The 19,321-nt window shown below is 39.9% G+C and overlaps 1 protein-coding gene across 2 annotated transcripts in view; it reads left to right on the plus strand.

Moving 5' to 3' along the window:
- The first annotated feature begins 5 nt into the window (after window positions 1–5).
- The window catches only part of LOC100388814 (protein FRG2-like), a 41,573-nt gene continuing 22,257 nt past the window's right edge, over window positions 6–19,321 (plus strand). The window contains exons 1-4 of one of the 2 annotated variants that reach the window (XR_004744504.3): window positions 6–286; window positions 1,543–1,593; window positions 1,710–1,832; window positions 7,385–12,308. The gene's annotated coding sequence lies outside the window, so the exon portion shown is untranslated. Of the gene's footprint in view, window positions 287–1,542; window positions 1,594–1,709; window positions 1,833–7,384; window positions 12,309–19,321 lie in introns of those variants that run through there. The other variant, XR_008482075.2, reaches the window with a different exon arrangement.

Here is a 19,321-nt window from a genome sequence, read left to right on the forward strand (position 1 = left end):
GTCACAGTGACTGCCACTGTTGCCTGGGGAACGGTAACAGCGGCTTGGCAGAGCAGGGGTCCTCTGTTTCTGCCTCAACGTTGGGCAACCTCACCCCCTCTCCAGGAGACCATCGCCAGGGTCCCGCGATTTTAGGAATCTGGCAGGCCAAACCAGGCTGGGAAAAGTTCCGGCGGGGCTCCACGGATGCCCAGGGCGATACCCAAGTATCCCCAGAATGTTTCAGACCTGCACAGACAGTGTGAAGGGGCCTCTCTTTGAAAGCTGTCCCGGCTGGGATTTCCAGGTATGGTCTGCCTGCTGCGGGGCTGCTCTGTCCACTAGAGGCTTCCCTGCAGAGAGCAGAAGCGCACAGCCTCAGGAGCTGCCTGGCAGTGTTGTTTCTGTGCAAGTGTTGGATGTCTCCATGCGTCTTTCTGTGTGTGTGTGAGTATGTATATATGCACGTATCTTTCTGTGTGTGTTGTGTGTGTGCAGTGTGTGGGGGTGCGACATGCTGACAGGAGTGTGGCCAGTGCACTCCAGCGCCGTTTCTCTGTAGTCCACCTACCTGCAGGTGCGGGTCAGCATCTGGCTCAGTTTTGGGGCTGCAGTGCCCTGCGTTCCTGGTCTTCCTTGTGGTTTCTAAAGCTTCAGTGTAGGGGGTCTGGCTCCCACCTGCAGGTGTCCTAATCACCTGCCCATCCCGAGGCGGATCACTCCTTGGGAAAGAAGAGGGGTGCAACACACCTACAATCAATCTCTTCCAAGGGCCCTTGGTCCTGTGGCACATCTAGGGCTGGACGGACCATCCCGTCCTGAGGACCCTTTGAGGGACTACACTGGTGTCCTTAAACTTATGTGTGTTTCATCTACTTAGGATTCTTGGTGAAAAACAGATTGTAATTCATGTGTTGGAGTAGGCCTGAAATTCTGTATTTCTAGCAGGCATGCAGGGGATGCCAGTGATTATGGGTCATGGTAGATATATCAAGGAGCAAGTATCAGTATTGTTCTTTTGAAGTAAGAATAGTAGATGTAGGGTCTGCATTTAAAGGCCTTTTCTGGATATAGTCTTCATTTTTCTTCCTAATTACTTTCCTAATATAATTAAAACACACTGATTGCCAACATAAATGAAAACAGAGAGTTCATAAATTTAGTCTTTTTGAATGACTAACTTAGTTGATTCTTAATTATCTAGGGGCAGATTGCATGGTATGAGTTAGCTGTAGAAGTCATATGTGATAAGTTAGGAAAACTTAAATGCTCTACATAAATCATAATTATGGACAATTATGAAATGTTGAGAAAATTCTTTAAAATAATATGGTAGAATTAAATGTTTCTATCAGATACATGTTTATTTACAAGTGAAGTACTATAAAGTATATTTAATTGGTTACTTTTTCTTTCCTGTGGCATAAATGGTAACAAAATGCAGTGACCCAACATAGTATTAAGTAGAAACAGCTAATTTTTTAAGTACCTAACTTAAGCAAGAATGTTTAACAAAGGAAATTTATTTTTATCATTAATTAAACACTAGATTTTTCCCCCCAGAAAACTAGAGGAGGAAAACGAGGCTTCATTTCTGAGGAAGAAAAACATGAGGTTGGTATAAGTTAAGCACTTTCACACAGTGTGAAGTTTCAGAAATTTTCTTCCTTAAAATTGTTTCCCTCATATCCTGATTTTCTATTGTTGTTTTATTTTAACTTTTATGGCAGGAAAGAGTTCCCAGAGAGAGAAGACAAAGGCAGTCGTTGTTGCAGCAGAAGCCCAAGGCTGAAGATTGAAGAACTGAATATGTAACTTTGTAAGGGACCTGGAGACAAGGAAAATCTTGTCAGGTGAGTTGGATGCTAAAACCTTCTCTTTAGAGATTAACTGTCCATATTTATTATTTTCTCATCACAGAAAAAATGTAAAAATAATGGCAGGGTAGGACCTTTCTTAAAGTATTACGTAGTGAAAACAGTACTTTAGAAACAGATTTTATCCACTTACTACTCTCCCACACATGGTTATACTCCGGATTTAGATGTAAATAAGAGTGATAATCTGACACAGGGAATTATGCTCCTCTTGACAAGAGACATTAGCAACAGTCTCTCTTTTTAGGCCATAAATGTAATTTGATCTAAACACTTTGTACTAAGATTCTTATGTTTTATGTCAAAGCAATAAAGTTACTAAGCTGCGTTAGCATATCCTACATGTTGAAATTTATCAGCAATGGTGAGAAGACAGATATTTATTTGACAAGAACTTAATTAGCACTTTCTTATTTCTTACCAAAACAACTGTGTTAAATGCTTCTCTCTGACAAAATAAATAAAGTGAAAAGTGCTAATTTTTTGTTTTGTTTTCCTTTCTTTGCTTCATCTGGTACTTTTTCTTTTAATCAGTCATAATGATAATCAGGAATCTTAGCTGATGCTGCACATTAGCTGTATCCAATAGCAGTTTGATAACCTTAAAGCATGTCTGTGTGTACTGTTATTGAAAAAGTGCTCCACACATTTTGCTCACTGCTGCAACTATTTTTGACTTAATGATGACAAAAGAATGGCTTATTCTGACATATGAACATAGACCCATAAAATAACTGGTTCCCGTTCAAGAGTGACTTCACCAGTTTTAAGCCTCTCTCCTTTTGTCTACTTTTTAGATTTAGCCTTATGTGGAAGGAGACCAGTTATGGGCAGAATTAGAAGAGTGTGATCAGAGATGTTCAAATTCAGCTTTCAAAATTCACTCATTTTGTATCATGATGTTTTTCTTTCTCAGAGAGGTAAAAACCTCTTGCAGGCTGGGCGGGGTGGCTCACGCCTGTAATCCCAGTACTTTGGGAGGCTGAGGTGGGTGGATCACAAGGTCAAGAGATCGGGACCATCCTGGTCAACATGATGAAACCCTGCCTCTACTAAAAATACAAAAAATTAGCTGGACATGGTGGCGCATGCCTGTAATCCAAGCTACTCGGGAGGCTGAGGCAGGAGAATTGCTTGAACCCAGGAGGTGGAGGTTGCAGTGAGCTGAGATCGCGCCATTGCACTCCGGGCTGGGTAACAAGAGCGAAACTCCATCTCAAACCAAAAAAAACCTCTCGCAAGCCATTTAGTTTGTTTCTCATTTATTTGAACAAAGACAGTTGCTTGATATAACATCTAAACACTGTAGATTTGTTAGTCAATATCACATAAATTTTGATTCTATTTTAAATAAACCACAATTTTGCCACCCACCAACAAATAAGCAATAATAAAAATGTGTATAGTATACGTATAAAACATGTGAAAGATCAGCTCTCCTGCCATTCAGAAATTTTATTTCTCTAGGCTACAGCCTATGAGGTTCACTAGTCTACATCTAGCAAAATTCTAAAGCTTTTTCAATGGGTGAAAATTACCATATACATTTCATAAAATGCTATAACTTCCATTCTGATCTGAGGAGTTAACAGAATTCTGGGTTTTAGCAAATTCACCTCAGCAACATGTAATAAAAGAGGAATGGAAAGGGGTATGGGATGAATCTCCAACTCACTACACAATTCTGTAAAAAGCAAAACAAAGTTGGTGCTACAAGTGTATGGCACATTCTTTCCCTTTGTCTTTTCTAAAACAATGTTATCTGAAAACACGTTGTGTAGTCACAGAATTTTCCAAGTCAGTTTATGCATAAAAGAGAAGGAAAATATTCCAACCATAGCTTTGGATTTGGGTACTTAGTGGAGCAATGAATTTTAGAAGGTGACAGGTTACATAATGAGGTTGCAGTTATGATTGCACCTGTCCCTGAAAGGTTGCCATGCCAGGAGAAGAGAATATCAGCTCACTTGCACTGTGTATGTAGTGATTATTGAGTATTTAATTATGGCTGAATTTTAAATGGTTGGGATACAATTCTAACTGATTTCAATGTAAATCAATAGAGTTTCTAATCAGGATGAAGTTCAATGCTGAATGACTAGTTAAGCCTCTACCATTTTAACTTATGCCTATATCAGTAGGTAGTATTATATTTCATATTTGATTGGAACTATATTGCATCCAGAATTGAGGCTATAAAGCACTTTGTTAACAGAGTGATATGTATTATTTTGTATATGTGTACATTCCAGGCCACATAGAAGCATTTGAAATGCAAGAATAATAAACAAGAATGCTCAGGAATATTTTTAAATCTAAGGGACTTTTTTTTAGGGGAGCAGTGAACAAAAGCAGTAGCTATTTAACATTAGGTGTTCAAATTGCCACTCTATGGTGGGCAATAGAAGTTTAAAAAATACATAATGTCATGATTACAAAGCATTACTGCTCAGAGGGTTAGGCTTCAGGAGAAGATAATCAGACAAACTAGTTCTTCAGAGGGTGGCTGATTGGCTGTTTTGCTAAAGATAAATCTTTCTTCTTCCAAATATTCTGAGTGAAAAAAAAGTAGATTGATAGCAAGAAGTATAGTGATTTGCACATTATCCAACCCACTGAGTTATTCCTACCTGTCCTCGTTCTGGTTCTTGATTTGCAGGCCAGCTATACTCTGCAGCTGGAACAAATTATACCAGCAGAAGTGCTGATGTGACCACAAGTTGAACCAGGAGGCAGAGGTTGCAGTGAGCCAAGATTGGTCCACTGCACTCCAGCCTGGGCAACGGAGTGGGGCTCTGTCTAAAAAATAAAAATAATATTAAAAAAAGAGAGAAAGAGGGTGAAGGATCTAGGGAGCGAGAGGGATAGATCCTTGGAGAGAGAGTGCTCTGCTCTGGTAGACAGGGTCCTTTTGAGCAGAACACAGTAGAGGAGTGTGCTTGGGCCTGGCCAAACGGGGGCAGGGCCACCCAGGGGGAAGGACCAATGGAGCCCTGAGACGTGTTTTTTCTTGGATTGGTTGGTTACTTTAGGGGTGCATTTCATAGGGATCTTCCTTTGTTGACTCCACCACTGGTGTGGTGGGCCCTGAGATTTGTAGAGTGTGCCTGTCTGTCTGGTGAGCTCTGAGTGTTCCCATGGGGCCTGAGGCCTGGGTGTCTCTCGTTTACTCTGGACTGGAATGTACATGAAGTCGGTGGCAATGGGAATCCGGGTAGACAGGAATGGCTTTCCTGGTGGCTGGTGAAGGCAATGATGTTCCTCCTAGGAAAGCATCCCCTGTGTTCTGGAGCAAAAGTCTTGGCTGGCATTTCTGGGACATGTTGCCCCTGCTTGCCCCTTCCCTGGCTTGGAAGTTTGTGGGGGGTGTGTGATGAGTGAATTGTATAACCTCAGTGTCTGCATCTGCTTCTTTGAGGTTGGGTCCTGGCCCACCCCACCCTGTCCCACTCTCCCTGGAGCCCTGGCTCCTGTTGGGGCTGCTGCAAGTCCTAAGAGGTGGGATGCTGCTATCTGCCAGTGCTGCAGCCCTGGACCCCCAGGAGGACCCCCAGAAGAACCCCCAGGAGGAGGGTCCAGGGCTGCAGTGGGGGCACAGGTGGGCAGGAAAGGGGAAACAGAGTCAGGGATCTACTAAAAATACAAAAATTAACCAGGTATGGTGACATGTGCCTGTAATCCCAGCTACATCTGAGGCTGAGGCAGGAGAATCGCTTGAACCCAGGAAGCAAAGGTTGCTGTGACCCAAGATCTCCCCACTGCACTCTAGTGTGTGCTGCAGAGCCAGATTCCATCTCAAAAAAAAAAGACAGTCTTGGCAAAAATGTAGAAAAAAGGGAATGCATACACATGATTGGTATCAATGTAAATGAGTATCATCATTGTAGAAAACAGAATAAAAATTTCTTAAAACCTTAAAAATGGAAATTCCTTATGATACAAATATTTGTGCTTTTGACCTAGATGACAGACTATGGGACCAACTAAAACATTTAAATAGATGTAGAAAAGGGATTTGACAAGGTTCAACATTGCTTGATGTTGAAAACTCTCAATAATTTAGATATAGAACAAATGCACCTCAACTAAATAAAGAACATATATAACAAATGCATACCTAACATCATACTAAACAGAAAAAAGTCAGTATTTTTTAAGAGAAAAAAACGAGATGCTATTGTATATATATTTCACATATTGGATATGTGTGTATGTATTTCTACAAATTTTTTGCCTTATAGTCTTAGCTGCTGGAGTGGAGGTGGCCATCTGGTTCTGCTTGAAAGTGAGAGGCCAAACTCTGTGACACCTGTCTTTTGAGGTGGCCTCCAATTCAAGTCCTATCCAGTCTCCACTGCCCTCTGCTTCAGGGGATGGAGGAAATGCAGCTTTGGTTATGGGGACGTGGCCAGAGAGGTGCAAATCCCCACCTTGAGGAACCCACAGACTGAAAGTCCTAAGGCCAGCATCCACTGAAAACCGTGAAGCTGCCTTCAGGAGACATGCTAATGTGCAGTACTCAGACCTCAGCCCCAGAGCAGACAGAGCCCCAGGTGTCTCCAATCCATATGCCTTACTTCTCATACTTATTTTCTTATGGTGGGAATACTAAAAATCTACTCTCTCAGTGATTTTCGAGAATATAAAAAATTTTTATTAACTATATCATATTAAACAGTAGATCCTGAATTTGCTCTTCCTAACTTCAGTACCCCTTGGTCAAAATATCTGTGACCTCACCCTGGCCCCTGTTAAACACGATTCTGTTCTCTTGTTTATATTTTTGGAGTGATCATGAAGCATTGATAGTAATTTTTCACTCTATGTTTGGTAGAATTCAGCAGTGAAGACAACTGTGTCTAGGCCTTTCTTCATGGGAAGATTCTTAATTAATTTAATATTTTTATTTGCATATATTCTATTTCTTAACATATATCTATCAATATATTTCTTCTTCAGCTTACTTTTTAAATTTGTTTTTATCTAGGAATTTATTTCTAAGTTTTGATCTTCTATGTTTGAGGATTTTTATGGTGGTTTAGATGAAGAAAAGGGAAAATTTTAAAATAAAATAAAAATGAGGGTTTTGACATCCATCATGACCCAATGTCTCAGGGTGCTCTTTTGTAGGGTTGGAGATTACTGTACCTTCTGTACTGAATACTCATATTTATTGTGTGAGATTCGTATATAATCTAAAACAAAAGTGTCTACTCAGGTTCTTTGCTCATTTTTAAATCAGGTTATAAGATCTTGGGGGTGTTGTTTGTTGCTATTGAGTTATGGAAATTCTTCATATATTTTCATATTAACCCTTATCATATATATGGCTAGCAAATTTTTTCTCCAAATCCATAGGCTACTTTTTCATTTCATTGACTGTTATCTTTGCTATGCAGAAGCTTTTCAGTTTGACGTAGTCCTACTTGCTTATTTTTGCTTTTGATGTCTGTGCTGTTAACGCCCTATCAATAAATGTTTTGTGTAGGCCAGTGTCAAGGAGATGTTTCCCCTATGTTTTATTCTAGGAGTTTTACACTTTCAGGTGAAATTACAATGGGATATCACCACATACCTGTTAGAATGGCTGTTAGAAAAAAGACAAGAGATAACAGTGTTCGTAAGCACTGGAGAAAAAGAAACCCTTGTACACTTCTGATGGGTATGTAAATTCAACCATTTGCACACAGAGAGAGAAGCCAGAAATCTGCCTGGTAAGAAATTACTGTTTTTCTGGCATGACAAACTTCCGGGTTTTCTTTCCCCGAGCAGCCCTAGTGATCCTGCTTTTGGTACCATCACCCTGGGTTGCCAAACCAAATCATAAAGGAAAATTCTATATTATTTTTTGTTCTAGCCAGAGCAAAATACAGGTAATAAAACATGGGCATTAGCCATTCTGCTTAGCACGAAATATCAAACTGGCAAGTCTTCAATTTGCCCCCAGATGGGCCTCCTCATCTTTAATTTAACCTCCGACTTTGAGTTTCAACTCATGGTCTCCGGGCAAAATGGCCGCCCTAAATAATAGAAAAGATAGGAAAGGGAAAGGAAATAGACAAAATCATTGTGTGTGACAGGGTGGAGAAGATGGAATGATCAGGGAGGCCAGAGAAAGACCCAGCCATTTCAGAGACACTGAAAAGTTCAGGCTGCTGTAGCTGCTATCATGAAGGGACTTCTTTCCAGCATTCCCATCAGCTCTCAATGTTCCCCTTTTAGGAAGGGCAAAGCTTCCCATATCCCACTATCCTGTACATGCTTAATCCTGTTACCCACAGCCATCAGCAAAGAGTGCAAGACAGATTAACTCAAAAAGAATAGAAGTTAACATTCTATAGTGCCAGACCTCTTTCTAGCTGAGAGGAACTTCACTGAGAGGGTTTTCTATCCTCCTAAATCTTAGAAGCGACTCTAACCTTTCTGATCTGGGCCTCTAACCCAAGGTCAATCAAGCATCTTTGCCTTTTATTAAGAGGGGCCTCTAACTCACTTTTCCCACTTTGTCTTAGGAGAGACTTAACTCCTCTAACCCAATGCTTTTTTTTTTTTTTGGAGACAGAGTCTTGCTCTGTCACCCAGGCTAGAGTATAGTGGTGTGATCTTGGTTCACTGCAACCTCTGGCTTCCAGGTTCCAGCAATTCTCCTGTCTCAGCTTCCTGAGTAGCTAGGATTACATGTGCACCCCATCATGCCCGGCTAATTTTTGTATTTTTTAGTAGAAACAGGGTTTCGCCATACTGGCCAGGCTGATCTTGAACTCCTGACCTCATGATCTGCCCACCTCAGTCTCCCATAGTGCTGGGATTACAGGCATGAGCCACTGCTTTCAGCCCCCAATACCATTCTTACCTGGGTACTCAACGACTTACCCAAAATCACCTAATCAGTGCTGCAGTCTATCGCCTTTGGGTCAGGGGTCTCTTCAGTATTGTCCCTTCAGGATTCACCAGAAAGACGTTACCAGACCCCACCACTTACCCAAAGTTAGCTTTTTGGTCAGGGTTTTTCTCAGAATAGTCATCTTTATGGTCACCAGAAAGATGTTACAGGAACCTACGCTTACCCAAAGGTAGCATTGGGTCAGGGTTTCTGCACTATAGTCCCTTCCATGGCCACCAAATATATGCTACAGGATAGGGTCTTGATCCACACCTGAAGAGAGGGTTCTTGGATTTCAGCAAGAGAGAATTCAGGGCTAGTCAGCAGTGCAAAGTGCTAGCAAGTTTATTAAGAAAATAAAGAAATAAAAAATGGCTACTCTATAGACAGAACAGGCCTGAGGGCTGCTGGTTGCCTTTTTTATGGATATCTCTTGATGATATGCTAAACAAGTGGTAGAATATTCATGCCTATTCTTTTTAGACCATATAGAATAACTTCCTGACCTTGAATGGTTTTTGTAAACTGTCATGGTGCTAGTGGGAGTGTAGCAGTGAGGACAACCAAAGATTACTCTTGGGCCATTTTGGTTTTGGTGGGTTATGGCCAGCTCCTTTACTGCAACCTGTTTTATCAGCAAGGTATTTATGACCTGTATTTTGTGCTGACCTTCTATCTTACCCTGTGACTTAGAATGCCTTAACTATTGAGGAATGCAGCCCAGTAGGTTTCAGCCTCATTTTACCCATTCATGATGGAGTTGCTCTGACTCACATGCCTCTGACAGGGCTGTGGTCTGATGCACATCAGTCCTAGAGCAAGACACTCTAGGCTGGGAGTTTCCCACCCATGGCTTTTACCCTCTCCAGCCACTTAAACAGGTATGGTGTTCTGTGTGAGCCTCTCAGCCTTCAGGAGGGATTTTTATCTTGTGTCACAGTGGGAAAGCCTGTGGCACAGAGGCCATGAATGGTGACATGTGGGAGATTCTGTGACTGGGAAACATGCACCTCCCCCAGTTCCAGGACAACTTCTCCAGGACGCACACCCCTTGGGCTGTGCTGGTAGGCTGTTCTTGGCATATGCCATCCTGGTGGGGTTCAGCAGTTGTAGGGGTGGGAGTGGGTTTGCTGAAAGGACCAGATGCTATGGAACCCACAGTGGTAAGGGGATATTTTCTTCTCTTCATAAGCATATAGTTACAGATAGAAGGCCAGATATCTCCGCAAGTGAACTCGCTCACCCTGACATTGTAAATTAACAGCTTGTCTTCACAGTACAAGACAAGACTAGAACTTGTCCCTCCCCTCCGCCCTTCCCAGCTCCCCCACTCCAAGATGAATACATACTTGATTGCTTCCTCCATGCCGAGTTTGCTTTATCTTGTGTAAAGTGCAGATTTACTAAACTTTTGCTAAATGCCTTCCTCTAATGGCTCCTTTTCACACGAAATGTGTGGATTCAGCAAGCCTAATCAAAGCCTCACACTAATGTGGCCATACCTTCTCTCTTATTTTTTCTTTCCCTTTCTCCCTCCTGCCTGCTGTACCACCTTTAAAAACTGAAACCCTCAAAATCCTCTTCAGAAAAAGTAGAGACCATAGATCCTACTTGCCTGAACTATTTTCTTTTATTTTATACCTTCTTTCCCCATCTCATGCACAAAAGTTGTTTTGTTCTTTGATGAGTGTGGACACCAGTGCCTTCGTGGGTTTGAAGCCCCCTTTTGCTGATTAAGAAAGAACATTTCCTAAGGCTGCTGGAGCTCTGGGCACTATGTGTGCCTGGCAGCTAGGTGGAGCATGTGGGGGCCTGGTTGACCTGTGCCCTGCTGCCTTGTCCCCAGGAGGAGCCAGACCATGTGTTCTCAGTGCCCATTCACATGCAGTCCCACACTGTCTTTGCTGTTTCCCTGCCTGCTTCCCCCTACTCAGCCCCTGATGGGTCTCCCCAAGATTTTTTCCCACCACCCCCAACATAAGATGGAATCTTAAGAGGCAATGGCCTTGCTTCCTGCCTCTGCCTAAAGTTAGGGGTCTCTTACTTTTGCTGGCACCTAGCAGTCAGGGAGAATAAAATTAGGGTCAGCTCTCAGCTGAGTGAACAGCCCTTCTCCTCTCACTACCCCACATAGGTGAAGCTGCTGGTCATGGCTGACCTAGAGCTTCTCTGTGTCCTACCGTTTCTCGCTGAACCAGTAACATTTATGGGGTACAATGTGGTGTTTCACTGCATTATACTACATGCTACAGTGTAGGAACATCACATTGTGCTTTGTAAATGTGTATAATTATCATGTGTTCATTATATGATGTTTCACTGCATCACACTGTACCACATACACTGTACAGTGATCCAACCAGTCATTAGCATATTTAACACTTTAAACATTTATTATTTCCTTGTGCTAAAATCCTCTCTTCAAGCTATGATAGAATAAACAGTACATTCTTAGCTATAGTCACTGTACCATGTAATAGAACACCAGGATTTATCCTTTCTAACTGTAACCATGTACCCATTGACAAACCTCTCCCCATTTCCTCATCCTTCTGTCATCTATAACTTCTGGTAACCACCATTCTACTCTCTACTTCTATGAGATCGATTTCTTTAAATGTCACATGAGTGAGAGTATGTGGTCTTTTTATTTCTGTGCCTGACTTATTCCACTTAACATAATGTCCTCTATACTCTTCCACATTGACACAAATGATGGAAATTCATTCTATTTTATGACTAAACATTATTCTGTGTGTGTGTGTGCGTGTGTGTGTTTGCGTGTCTGTGTGTGTATGACATTTTCTTTATTCTGTAGATGGGCACTTATAACTGTTGGTGAAAATGTAAATTAGTACAATTATTTTCCACTTATATAGGGAGAACAGCATGAAGGTTTTTCTTTTCTTTTTTTTTTTTTTTTTGAGATGGAGTCTTGCTCTGTCACCCAGGCTGGAAGGCAATGGCACAATCTCAGCCAATTGCAACCTCCACCTCCCAGGTTCAGGAGATTCTCCTGCCTCAGCCTCCTTAGTAGCTGCGACTACAGGTGCATGCCATTACACCCAGCTATTTTTTTGGTATTTTTAGTAGAGACGGGTTTCACTGTGTTAGCCAAGATGGTCTTGAACTCCTGACCTGGTGATCCACCCACCTCAGCCTCCCAAAGTGCTGGGATTGCGGATGTGAGCCACTGCAACCAAATTGGGTTTTTTTCAATGAATTATAAATACAGCTACCATATGATTCAGCAATCTGACTACTGGGTATATATCAAGAGGAAATAAAATAAGTGTGTCAAAAAATAACTGCACTCTCATGTTTGTTAAGCAGTATTCATAATAACCAAAACCATTATTTCTTCCAAGTATTTGTTAATTTACCTTTTTTACATATATTACACCCTAAACTTTTAAAAGATTCATGTCTGGTTTCCGATTTCTGAAACTTATGAGTCACTGATTCTTTGAATATTGCCTTTCTATTCAGATAGTCTGGTAAAACAATTAAATGTTTTTAATTTGTTCTCAATCTAGTCTTCGTATATAAATATACTTCTATTTTCTATTAATTTGCCTTTTATAAAGTATATGACTACATGAATTGTGATCAGCATTTCACTTTACTAATCCTCTTTTCAGCTGAGTCTATTTTAATATGTAATTTGTGTGTTGTACGTTACATTGTTTTAAAACGTTTTCAATTCTTTACTTTTCATTTGCTTCTTTTCCAAAGATAGCTTGATAAGCTCATAGTTTCTTTCCATATTATTTTGGTTTCTTGTTTTTCCATTATATTGACTTAAAAAGTTAAATATAAAGTCAATATCTAAGATTTATGTGCCATATATTTTTTCTGATGCTTCACCCCAGTAGCTCATCTCCTGTGTGTAATATAATTTATAATTTAATCATCACATATGGCAGACACCACATTCTGATGCCTGCAGGCAGCTTCTCTTCATTTATTCCGTTTGCCCTGTCAAAAGGTAACAACCCACATGGATTTGACATCCTTGTGATCAGATGCATCTGAGTGGAGCACTGGCCTCTTAGGTTCATTAGGTTCTCTGGATCATTACCTTTATTTACTTCCAGTCCTGGCAAGTTTTCTTAATTTCCTTTCAACTGTATTAGGCATTCTGTGAATTCTTGTAACTTCTTGGTGATTTTAGTTGTTTTCATTAAGTGTTTAAACTATATTATTTTTCTGAAAAGCAGAAATAGCAATAGTTGCATATATGAGTAAAAGATTTTACATAGATTTTCTATTCCATGTATCACCACCTCATTCAAAGTTCTTTTATTTGAGACACTCCTCCCATCAATAGCCCATATTGTAATAATTTGTAGAATGTGGTTACTTTTGTACCATTAGAAAATTAATTATATATTATGTACAAATTTTTGAAATACTCCACTGCAATACATAGTATATGGTCAGAATTATTGTTTTCTTCAACAGAAAACCAATATGAGTAAAATTATTTACCTGAATTCAGATCTTTGGGCTTCAGTTGCCATTCTATCTCATTAGCAATTCCCTAATCCATAAAAGTACCATTTGTTTTTTTGTTTAACTCATAATTTATCAAAATGAGTTATTTAATGTTATAATGTTTTTATGGCAACTGAGGACATTTTCAATAAATAGCTTGAGCTTCAGGCTCTGGTTAAGTATTCGTTTTGTACGAGAAATCAGATTTTTCTGGCACAACTTAATTGCCTGTAATGGTGTTTATGAAAATTATGAATGCCAGCACACTATTTCAATACTGTACTTAGTTGTTCATATATAAATATTTTATTAGCTATAAAACAAACCAAATACAAATGCTGAATATATAGTACATATCAACAGATTCTTCACATGAGAAAACTATAAAATACTAATTTTCTATGAAATATTACCTGTTCATTAGTTCTTCAATATTATTTAGGCTATAACAAGGATAAGAAAATGTATTCATCACTAACTATGTTTTCTCAACAATATTGATCTAGATCCTGAAGGGCATGAACAAGAATGCATATTGTCAGATTTCTTTTTATAGAATTTTGATGTTTCTTTTTCTGTGTTTGCTGTTCATCTTAGTATAAATATATGGAGACAAGGACAAATGTACACTTAAGTGGTTATGTGAATTTTGCTTATGTGTCTCATTGCTTATATGGATGTTGTAAATGACAAGGTAAAATAGTAAAGTTTGATAAACTCATCTGTGTGTCCTATGAACTTTAGTTCACTTATTGTATAACTTGATTCAGTCACTAATAATTGTTTAATTGTTCTTTAAAAACTGCAAACCAAACTTTATTACACATTTCTGAATCAGGAAGGGGTAAACTGTTTTCACAGTTTTCTTGTGCCGCTGATTTTTGGGGAGAAATCTTCTGCAATTAAATAAGAGTTTCGAAGCTCTATTTTTTAAAAAGCTTGAGTTTTCTTCTATGATTAACTTTCACTCCTCAGTCTCTTTTACCCAAGGCATTGTTCCTAGGGGACCATGGGAGGAGGGTCAAAGTCCAGGGACCAGACGTGCTCCAGGCTTTCCCTTGTTGAGTTGGAAACAGTGGCCAAGAGTGTTTTAAATCGAGTTTCCATGTGGCTAGATATGACCTGCTGGTCACTCTTGATTATTTTCCACATTTATGCAGCTATGGTTGGCAAATTGAAAAGTGTATATTTTTATGGTGCACAATAGACTGTTTTGAGATGTGTATATCTCAGTTAGGCTAGTTAACGTATTAACCCCTCACATAGCTAATACATTTCTGTGAGTAGTGAGAGCACCTGAGATTTATATTTGTAACAAATTCCAAGTACACATTATTATTAACTGTAGTCCCCATTCTGTGCATTAGGTCCTGAGCAGTTATTCATCTTATAACTGAAGGTGGGCACCCTTTCATGGACATCTCCCTACTTTTCCACACTTCCTAGCCCATGGGAACTACCATTCTACTCCCTGTTTCTATGGCTTTTTATTTTTTTATTTTTATTTACTTTTTTAGGTTTCACAGATTGTGCAGTATTTGTCTTTCTCTCTTTGGCTTATGCCACTTAGCATAATGTCTTTAAGATTTACCAATATTGTTGTAAATGAAAGAATTTCATTTTTTATTAAAGCCCAAATTATATATCTTTCAGTTTATCTACTTCTGTATCAGAGGAGTGTGGATACCCTTGATGATACTGACTTTCTGTCCTTTGGTTATATACTCTGAATTGGGACTAATGGCAGTTCTAGTTTATAAATTATAAGCAACTTCCGTACTGTTTTTCATAAAGACTGCACCAACTGACATGCTCGGCAACAGTGTACAAGTATTCTCTTTTCTCTGCACACTAACACTTTTTATCTTTTGACGTTTTTATAATAGGTATCCAAATACCATGATAAGGTGATACGTTATTGTGATTTTAATTTTAATTACTCTGATAATTAGTGATGCTGAGCCTTTTTAATATACATGTTGGCCATTTGTATGTCTTTGGAAAAATTGCTATTTATATATTTTGCCCAATTACTAATGAGGAAAATGCTTTTAATTCTGCTGTTGGATTATTTTTTATATTGATTAGTGTGATATGTATTTTGGATAGTAACATATTATCCTACATATGGTTTAAAAATATTTCCTCCCATTTCATATAATGCCTTTATATTTTGTTGTTTCCTCTATTGTGCAGAAACTTTTTACTTTGACATAGTTCCACTTCTTTATTTTTTGCTTTTGTTGACTGTGTTCTTGGTGTCAAATCCAAAACACCATTGCCACTACCAGTGTCAAGGAGGTTTTTCTTCTATGTTTTTTTAAGAGAATTCATTATTTCAATTCTTGCGTTTAAGTCTTTATTTCATTTCAAATTCATTTTGTGATGATATGAGAGGTTCACTTTTTATCTGTGCATATCTACTTTTTCCTACACCATTTCTTGATGTGTTTATCCTTTCTCCATTCTGAGGGATTGGTATATTTGTGAGTTTATTTCTGGATCCTCTATTCTGTTCTATTGCTTTTTATGCAGGTACTATTTATTTTTATGACTATAGCTTTGTAATATAGTTTGAAACCAGGAAGTGTGAGGTTTCCAGCCTTTTTGTTCTTCTCAGTATTTGGCTCTTGGAGGTCTTTTGTGGTTTCATACTAATTATAGAATTGTTTGTTCTACATTTTAAATAAAATGGCATTAAAATTTTGATAGAAATGTCTTTAACTCTGCAGATCACTTTGTGCAGTATGGATATTTTAACAATATTAATTTTTAGAATCCATTAACACAGGATATATTTCCCGTTTTGTATTCTTTCATTTTTTCTCAACATTTTATAGTTTTCAGTATGCAGATCTTTCATATTTTTTGTTAAACTTATTCCTAAGTATATTATTCTATTTGATAATACTGTAAATGTAATTGTTATCCTTATTCTTTTTTCAGATAGTTTGCTGTACTATAAAAAAATGCAACTGATTTTTATATATTAGTAGTGTATCCTAAAAATTTACTAAATTAGTTGTTTAGTTATAACAGGGTTTGCTTTCCATAAAATGATGGATATTCTGAAATCTGGTTACACTTTAAATTAAGAGTTGCTATTATCATGTCAAAAGTCTTTAAAATTTGACCAGATGGATTACTGATGTCATGAATTCAATGGAATTCAAATCTTCCCATTTAAAATAATTTTGTCTAGTCGACCTGGAACCCCAGGGATTAAGGGCACCCCGTGGGAGCCGGGAGAGCCGGTGGGGGGTGGAAGGGAGAAGTGGTCAGGGACTGCACTGAGCAAGGGAAGTGGCAGGGAAGAGAGGGAGTCGTGTGGAGACCAGTGGGGAGCGAGAATGGGCCAGAAACAGGGTGAGGGTGGGACTGGGCGACAGGACTGCTTCCCGGTGTGGCAGGGAACTTTGCTGAAACTGCGGGCCCCAGGGAACACTGCAGGCAGGGTGGGAGGGAGTGGAGAAGACCAGGCAGACCCCAAGGTCAATGTGAAGAAAGGGACCATTTCCTGGTTCTTTGGCCTCCGCCCAGCGGGTTTGTGGGCGTGGCCCCCCAAGGGGCGGGGCAGAGATGGAGGCGGCTCCCAGTGGGCTTGGAGAGGTAAGGGGCGCACACCCGCTTCGCCGGGCCTGGGTGACCACGGAAGGTTGGGAGAGCTGCAGATCTCGCTGGCCAGGTGCCTGGGCGCGGGGGGCGCGGGCGGGGCCGAGCTCCTGGGGCCTGCAGGTGACCCTGGAGGAATCTACAAGCACCTACTCTACAGTCGGCCTTCCCGGAGACCTGTGTGGACAGCGCCGTGGACATGCCCCTCCCAGCTGGAACATTTGTGAGGCTGGAATTTAAGCTCAGGCAGACACACAAGCGGCCGGAGGAAGGACTAGAAGAAACCCAGGTACAAAGTCCAGCCCAAGGGGAGGAAGTAAAAACTCCCGACTTGCATCAAACTGGGCTCCGAGGATAAGGTTCTGGGCAGGACGGTTCACTGCCCTACAGAGAGGCAGACTCAGTGGGAGCCTGAGGAGCACCAGGAGAGGCAGTGCAGCCGACGGAGTGGGAGGCGAGGACCCCACAGGTACTGCTTCCCTGCCCAGTTCGCCTACTCCAAGGCCTGGCCCCCAGCTAAGCCCAGCACTGAATCACCTGGTGCCTCCTGGAGCACTGCCAGTGGTAAACAGTGGAAGACCTCACCTCCCCGGGGAGGACCCCACTATATCACCAGATAATGAAACTGCTCTCTCCCCTCTAAAAAAGCAACAAATAATTATTTTATCTGGTCTTTGAAAATGTGTATCCTCTGTCTACTGGTCAAAATACTGCCCATTTATCTATGCACCTAATTAAACTTTTTAATGAAGTTATTTAACTTTTAAAATTATGAAACTAAACTAAATTTGATGATGGTTTTAATATCATCTGATATGATTGACAATATGTCAATTTGTCATTGCCATTGCCCTTTGTGTTATTTATTTTACTCTGTTAGATATTCTGTCTATAAATGTCTAAGTGGCTTAGAATCTTGCCTAACTACTCTAGTTCATCAAATTATCTTTCTGTATCATTCTTAAGATAGAATATTTTTTATTCATTTCATTAATATTATTTTTCTGCCTAAACTTTTTATTTAAGAAAATTATAAGGTCTATTAATTTTGCCCTTTTGATAAAAGCCAAAGTTTTGGGCGTGCGTGATGACTCTCCTGCAATCGTAGCACTTTAGGAGGCCAAGGCAGGCGGATCATGAGGTCAGGAGATGGAGACCAGCCCAGCCAACATGGTGAAACTCTGTCTCTACTAAAAATACAAAAATTAGCTGGGCGTGGTTGTGCATGCCTGTAATCCTGGTCACTCGGGAAGCTGAGGCAGAAGAATCTCTTGAACCAGGGAGCAGGAGGTTATGTTGAGCTGAGATGGCACCACTGCACTGCACTCCAGCCTGTGCAAGGGAGTCTCCTTCTGTTGCCCAGGCTGGAGTGCAGTGGTGCGATCTTGCCTCATGGCAACCCCCACCTCTCCAGGTTCAAGTGATTTTCCTACCTCAGCCTTCTCAGCAGCTGGGATTACAGGCGTCTACCACTACGTCCGGCTAATTTTTGTATTTGTAATAGAGTATTTCACTGTGTTGGCCTTCTTTTATTCACTGTGTTGGCCAGAATGGTCTCAAACTCCGGACCTCCCAAAGTGCTGGGATTACAGGTGTGACCACTGTGCCCAGCCTTTTTTCCCCCCTTTATTAATCCATTAGAGAGTACAGATGCAGCTTCATTACCAGAAGCATGTTGCATAGTGATGAAGTATGGGCTTTTGGTGTGACAATCATCTGAATGCTGTTTATTGTCCCAGTTAGTTATTTTCTCATTCCTAAACCCTCTGCCAACCTCCCGTCTATCTCAGTCTCCAGTGTCCATTTTTCCAGTCTCTGTATCCAAGTGTATGCATTATTGAATTCCCACTTATAACCAAGAAAATGCAGAACTTGATTTTCTATTTCTGAGGTTTTTTATTTACAATAATGACCTCCAGTTTTATTCATGTTGCTGAAAAATAAATTATTTTATTCTTCTTTATCTTTATCATTTTCTCTCTTTGATTGTTGACTGATAAAGTTAAACTGATTTTATATATTTGCTATTGTGAGTAGTGCTGGAATAAACATATGAGTGTGGGTACTTTCTTTATGGAAGGAATTATTTTCATTTGGGTAGATACCAGGTAGTGGGAGTGCTGAATCAAATGGAAGTTCTATTTTTAGTTTTTTGGGAAATCACCACACTGTTTTCCATAGAGGTTGTAGAAATTTACATTCCCACGTACAATGCATAAATGTTCTCTTTCCTCTGTATCCTTAACACATATCTCAGTTTTTGTTTTTGTTTTTGTTTTGTTTTTGCTTTTCAGTAATAGACATTTTGCAAGGCGTAAGTTGGTATCTCATTGTGGTTTTTAATTGGCATTTCTCTGATCATTGACCATGTTGAGCATCTTTTACAGGCTTGTTGACCATTATTGCCTTTTTTATTAAATGTCTGTTTATTTTCTTTCCCTGTTTTTTTTTTTTAATTTTTTATTGGATTATA

This window comes from Callithrix jacchus, chromosome 6, assembly GCF_049354715.1.
Source record: "Callithrix jacchus isolate 240 chromosome 6, calJac240_pri, whole genome shotgun sequence".
Taxonomy (NCBI): Eukaryota; Metazoa; Chordata; class Mammalia; order Primates; family Cebidae; genus Callithrix; species Callithrix jacchus.